Source organism: Bos indicus, chromosome 5 (genome assembly GCF_029378745.1).
Source record: "Bos indicus isolate NIAB-ARS_2022 breed Sahiwal x Tharparkar chromosome 5, NIAB-ARS_B.indTharparkar_mat_pri_1.0, whole genome shotgun sequence".
Taxonomy (NCBI): domain Eukaryota; kingdom Metazoa; phylum Chordata; class Mammalia; order Artiodactyla; family Bovidae; genus Bos; species Bos indicus.
In genome coordinates this window covers 60294268-60300338 of record NC_091764.1, presented here as the reverse complement: position 1 = coordinate 60300338, position 6071 = coordinate 60294268, and the positions used below count along the sequence as shown (strand labels likewise).

Sequence of the window (6071 nt, the reverse complement as noted above, 5' to 3'; positions counted from 1 at the left end):
TTCCCCTGCACCCTACTCCAGATCCTCTAACAGACAAAGTAGTATGTCTTAAATAATTTGGCTCCAAATTGGCCTCACACTCTGAAAGAATCCACCTTTTCAATCAGCTGGCCAAGTGCACTTATGCCAGGGTTGTTTCTGGGCAGGCGAATTGTATGGTTGAGCTTTACCCCTACACCACAAATACCTCTGATGGTTGGCAGCAGGATAAAGGAGAAAGAAGAGTCCCTGGAAGTCAGCTTGCCTGTGTGTGTTGAATGACTACAGGGCAGGGGTGGGCAGGGTTGAGGCTGAAGGTATCCTTAGAGATTATGTATGGAGATGTAGTTCCTCAGTCTTCCCAGTTACTTCCCTGAGTCACCTGCCAATGACAGTCACCTGGTTGCTGTTGGCCTGGATTGTTGGGCCTGGAATTGGTCCACCAACACCAGAGGGCAGGCTTGAACCAGAGGAATGAGGAGGCCCAGCTGAGGACGAGATGCAGCTATGTGCAGAGTCAGAGACCAGGGACAACTCTGTACCACAGATTCCCTCTCCCTGCCACTTCTCTGCCGTTCTATTCATTCCCCCACCTCTCTGAGTTTCGTAATAATGTCTGGAGAGACAGAAACAGAACACCTAGCTCCCCAGGATTAAGGGTGATGTGGACACTAGGCTCTGTTTTTCAGTTTATAGGTCCTGCATCTCCACTTTGAGATGGGCACCTTCTCTGACTTTACTTTTGTGGGTGAAGTGCCAAAGATCCAGTGTTACCTTGGCTACTTCTTCCCAGAGAAGAATCTTCCGAAAATGATGTCCTTCTGGACTCGTCAGTGGTCTCTCTTCTCCTTGCACTTAATTCTAGAATGGAAAATAAACAAGTTGGGGTGGGGAAACTTTTGAGAATGAGAGCTTTGTTTCAGGGTGAAGCCAAGTTATTGTGAAAATTTCCAGGGACAGAAATGTAAGATGGGGACATGGTAACCAGCATATGTATTATGCAGATGGCCAGGGCTGGTCTCTGGAGAAGGCAGGATGGATGAGAACTAACCTAGAGGGCCTGAAGAAGTCTCTTACCCATGTCAGTCTATCAGAACTTCTAAAATCCTGGTGTTAACCATTCAACCCTCTGGACTGAGACTCAGCGCTTTCTAAGCATCCTTGAGTTACAGGACAAGTCTAGGAGCACTGAATCCTAAGCTGTTAAATGTAAATACTTCTCAGTTTTCCTTCCCATGTGTTTTCTCTCTTGTCAAACATCACATAATGAGTTTAACCCAATGTCATTACTGTGCTTGACACTTTATACACATGATCTCATCTAAGCACACGCAGCAACCATGAAAGACACAAGGGAGCTAAGCAGGGGAGTCACCCCTGGTGTGCTAATTAAGGCTTAATAACCAGCTCTCAGGGGAAAGATTCTCCCTGATTTGTAATGTGCTGATTTCAGTGGTATAAGTGCTCTCACCCCTAAGGCTCAGGATGAGCTCTCAGCTGACGAGTCGAGAACCCTCTTTCTGTGTGGCTTTCTCCCCTCCAGTACTCTGCTCCGGGGACTCCAGCCACCATGGCCTCCCTACCCCCAGCTCTGTCTTCTCCATCCACAGAGCCTGCTGAGGCCTCCCTCTGCCTCACTGAGTCCTGGAAGTGTTCTCCAGGCAGCACCCTGAGGCCAGCACAGGGCTCAACTCATGTGTTTCCCTTCTCTCGGGGATTACTTTGTTTTGCTTCTTGATGTCTGATGTCTTAAAACTGTTGTTTCCTATGTTTTTCAGGCAGGAGGATGTGTCTGGTTCTTGTTACCCCAATGTTGCTGGAAGTCTGTCTTCATCTTTGATTTGTGACCCTACATTCATCACTTACATATGAAATTCTGTTCCACTGAGCTTCTTAATGCCAGTACCATACAGTTTTCATTTTTGAGACTGTGATAATATAACATCTTAAAGGATAAGTAACACACCCACCCTCACCTTCTTAGTTCGGAAGTATTTGTGTATCTTTCTAGATGAACCTCAGAATCATCGTGCAAAGATCTACCTAACCCAACTCTCTGAGGAATTTTTGGTAACATTATTATTATACTTCCATAAAGCTTATACATGAATTTCAGAAAAATTGGCAACTTTACAAAATCAATCTTCCTGTCTGATAACATATTTCTCATTTGTCAAATCTCCTGGTCACACATTGAAGGTTATTATTGCTTTCTTGAATTTAACTTCCTTGTATATTTTCTAATTAATAAAGTTAACCTATTTAGCTTAATATAATAGGTTAATAAGGAGAAGGCACTGGCAACCCACTCCAGTACTCTTGCCTGGAAAATCCCAGGGGCAGAGGAGCCTGGTAGGCTGCCATCTATGGGTCACACAGAGTCGGACACGACTGAAACGACTTAGCAGCAGCAGCAGAAGTAGGTTAATAAAGTATAATTGACTTTGTGTCCAATTACTCTACAGAATGTTTTAACAAGTCAAATTGTATTTCAGGGTTTTTATTGGGGAGAGGTTTGTAGCTATGCTATTCTCACTATCTACAAATAAAATATTTTCTATTTTTCCATGTATATATTTTTATTGCTTCATATTTGAAATTAACCTGAATTTCCAAATTAATAATTTATAATATCAGAGTTAGTGGGATTGTTCAGGGTCTGCCTACAATAAAAATCTAGCTAATAAAAACACTGAAGCAGAATATTTTAGAATTAGGATATGTACTTAATTGAATATGGGACATACTTGTTATTATACTTGGAAGCATGACATTCACATTTTCTTTACTCCTTGACACCCTTTTCATTGCTTGCTGGATCTGCCATTGTTTTGGAGACAGTTTCAGCAGAAAAAACCCATATTTCACGTACTCTCTAAGGAGGAATTCTGTTTTTGCTATTTCACTGCTCAAAAGAAAAATAGATATGGTTAGATATACCCGTGTGAAAGCATGTTCATTTTTTAAATAGGTTTTAAAAAAGTCATTCTCTTGATCATGTATTTGAATAATAATTTGCTTAACAAATATTGTAAATATGGCCATAAAAATAAGGACTTCAATAAGATATGACACAAGAGGCAAGAAACCTGTAGGAATGTTATTTGAACCAAAATGCCCAAGGCTAGGCAGCTGACCCTCAGAACCAGCACTGAGGCAGAAAGTACATTGAGGGGCCAGGGTCGAGTGTGCCCAGGTGTTCCCTATAAAGGAGCAGCATGTGCTCTGGGCCCCAGATTGGCAAACCCTGGTGCTTTCCATCATCTCCCATGAACGCGAGGGTTTTCCAGGTGCAGCCAGCATTGCAGCATCCCATGGACCCCGAGCCTCTTGTAAGACTGACATCTGGGCCAATCCATGGAGGCCAGGAAAAGGCAGCAGGCATTTGCTCACAGCAGCTGTTCCAGGCTCTTCCATGTTTTTTCTGGCCAAGAAGCAAAGTGCTTCGAGCACAATGATGGGAGACAACGCAGTCAGCCAGCGGCAGAGCTCCAACTTCACTGGGGGCTTGTTTTCCCCCAGAGAACAGGCTCCCACATGGAGTAGTCCTGGCTGTCCCACCATCAGCTCTGCCTCGCACTGTGAATATCAACTTTCCTCAGATCAAGAGAAAGCAGGTAGAAGACATTTGACTGGCTTTTCTAACTTACTTTGCATTTTTTTCAGCAGCAAAACCATATTGGGTCTTTATGTCAGAATAAGAATTTTTAGAACAGATGTAAAATTACAGTTCAAGGTAAGATTCAGAAGAAGCCTGTCTTGCCTGAAGTCAGAGCCTAATGATGATCTTGACTTACTACATTTGGCTCCTCCTTGGGTACCCAGTGTTTTCCTCTTAAAAAAAAAAAATTTATTGAAGTATAATTGATTTACATGTTGTTAATTGCTACTGTACAGCAAAGTGATTCAGTTATATATACATTCTTTTTCATATTCATTTTCATTATCACAGGACATTGAATATAGTTCCTGTGCTGTATAGTAGGAAATTATTCATTCTGTATATGAGTTTGTATCTGCTAATTCCAAACTCCAATCCTTCTCCCCATACCCTGCCCCTTGGCAATCACTACTTTGTTCTCTATGAGTCTATTTCTATTTCAGAGATAAGGTCATTTGTGTCATGTTTTAGATTCCACATATAGGTGATATATGATATTTGTCTTATTCTGACCGACTTGATAATCTCTAGGGCCATCCATGTTGCTGTAAATGGCATTATTTCATGCATTTTTATGGCTGAGTAGTATTCCATTGTGTATATATACCACATCTTCTTTGTCCATTCATCTGTCAATGGACACTGAGGTTGTTCCCATGTCTTGGCTACTGTAAATAGTGCTGCAGTGAACACTGGGGTGCATTTGTCTCTTCAAATGGCAGTTTTCTCTAGATTTATGCCCAGGAGTAGGATTTCAGGATCACTGGGCAGTTCTGTTTTAGTTTTATGAGGAAACTCCATACTGTTTCCTACAATGGCTGCACCAATTTACATTCCCACTAACTGTGCAGACTCCACACCCTTTCCAGCATATATTATTTGTAGACTTTTTAATGACAGCCATTCTGACCAGTGTGAGGTAATACTTCGTACTTTTGATTTGCATTTCTCTAATAATTAATGATGTTGGCCATCTTTTCATGTGCCTGTTGGCCATTCTGCATGTCTTCTTCTAAATGTCTATTTAGGTCTTCTGCCCATGTTTGACTGGATTGTTTTTTGTTATTGAGTTGTATGAGCTATTTGTATATTTTAGAAATTAGGCCCTTGTTGATTGCATCATTTGGTTCCATTTGTTTATTTTTGCTTTTAGTTCTATTGCCTTGGGAAACTGACCTAAGAAAATATTGGTACATAAAATCCTTGTTTTAATATCAATGTTAATTTCAACCAAGTGTAAGTACAAATATAAAAAATACTGCCAATTATAATTGTAAGATAATTGTAAAAATATTAAAAGCATCCTAAATTCAGAGATGTTAAAATGGGGACGGGAAGAACAGTGCCTTAGAATGAAGAAAAAAGAACATTTAGGAAATAATTTGCTTACCTCTAACATTGGTTTCCTTCTTTTCAACTAATATCTTGTAATGACAAGTTAGAGAAACTTTTCAGCCAGAGGTCACTGTCTCCTGGTCTCCAGGTAGACACAATCGTTGATCAACAAATTACTTATTTTTAAAATGTGTTCATACTTATGAAATCACCAACTGATCAGGATTAGTCCCCCTGAGGTCTTGCCAGGCACCAGTAGGTTTCAGTGGGGGCAGGGACAAATGATGGGTAGAAGACAGGCCCAGCCTTACCTTTTCACAGACTGGATCTCCAAACTCGCCTTCTTGAGTTCCGCCGTCATTTGCAGTTTGTTTATAGTTTCCTGAGCTGCACTGAAAAGGAACAGATTTGTTAGTCTGTTTTGTATTGGGCTGTGTTCTGAAAAACTAAAAAGAAGAAAGAAGAGGGTAAAAAGCGATTTGGCCAAAGCGGGGGGGCGGTGGGCAGTAGAGGGAAACGAACATTTTGAGAGCATCTACAGATCTCTGGTCATTTTCTCGGAGGAACTCCTCAAAGGCTATTGCGTCGTCTTCGAGCTTTTTTTCTGCTTTCATGAGTTGCCTTTCCTTCATTGCTGTGTGTTTTTCAAACCTTTGAATGGTGTTTCTTTTGGTTGACAGAGTATAACTGAGAATGTTAAAACACAAGTGCATTCAAGAACATGACTCCACATTTCTAGCACATTTCAAGGTTTCATAACAAAGGGGGAGAAATTAACGCTGCCTGGTTATTTTTGTATATCTGTGATCATTTGTATTAGAAATAATAGCGTGTGAACCTTGGGGCTGTGGCCTTCATTTCATGAAGGAATTCTATTTTCAGGATAGGTAGAAGGGAGACTAATGCCTCTCTTTGACTTTTATGAAGAGGCTTGATATTGCTCCAGAATAGCCCCACAAATATAAATAGCTATGTGTCTCCTCAGGCTGTATCCTAAAAAGGGGGGGAGGGGCATGTTCCATATTTCTCCAAAAAGCAGGTCCACTTAGTGTTACCCACACTCTGGTACTTTCTGGGCCTTGGGAAATTGGATTGT

General features: G+C 41.2%; 1 long non-coding RNA gene across 1 annotated transcript; it reads right to left on the bottom strand.

Annotated features, from left to right (window-relative positions):
• Positions 1-559: 559 nt before the first annotated feature.
• LOC139183152 (uncharacterized) lies at positions 560-5655 on the bottom strand. The gene is made up of 4 exons (XR_011566646.1): positions 5498-5655; positions 5287-5367; positions 2727-2884; positions 560-840 (listed from the first exon to the last, which is right to left on the bottom strand). It is a non-coding gene; the product is annotated as an uncharacterized lncRNA (long non-coding RNA).
• Positions 5656-6071: the final 416 nt, after the last annotated feature.